Here is a 496-nt window from a genome sequence, read left to right on the forward strand (position 1 = left end):
ATATATATATATATATGAACCACCGAGCCAACATCTGTGACTAACTAGTTAATTGATTGATTCATTAAAATTATCTCTCTGTAATCTTTTCTATGGATCCTAATGCTGCGATTATATACATATATACATATATGTATGTATGTATGTATGAATGTATAAATAAATAAATAAAGGAAATTTAATTAATTTCCTAAGACATGCATTATTGCATTAAAACAATAGTGATTGATGTGAAAAACATCAGAAAGCCGGGGCTACGTTGCCTAATTTCGATGGTCAAAAGTAAGTTATTTAAAGCAGAATCCTACAATATGAACATGCAAAAAACCAATGATAATTCAAAATCGGGGATTAATTAATCAGATAAACTGCGGATGAGGTTTAAGTCACTGGCAGCCAGGCAGGCGGCAAGTCGACCATGTGCAGTACCAACTTTTGATTAAAATAATGCATTTGGATACTATGCAGAATATGATAAGAACAATCTAACTTTAAT

Source organism: Citrus clementina, unplaced genomic scaffold (assembly GCF_000493195.1).
Source record: "Citrus clementina cultivar Clemenules unplaced genomic scaffold, Citrus_clementina_v1.0 scaffold_2, whole genome shotgun sequence".
In the NCBI taxonomy this organism is placed as follows: Eukaryota; Viridiplantae; Streptophyta; class Magnoliopsida; order Sapindales; family Rutaceae; genus Citrus; species Citrus x clementina.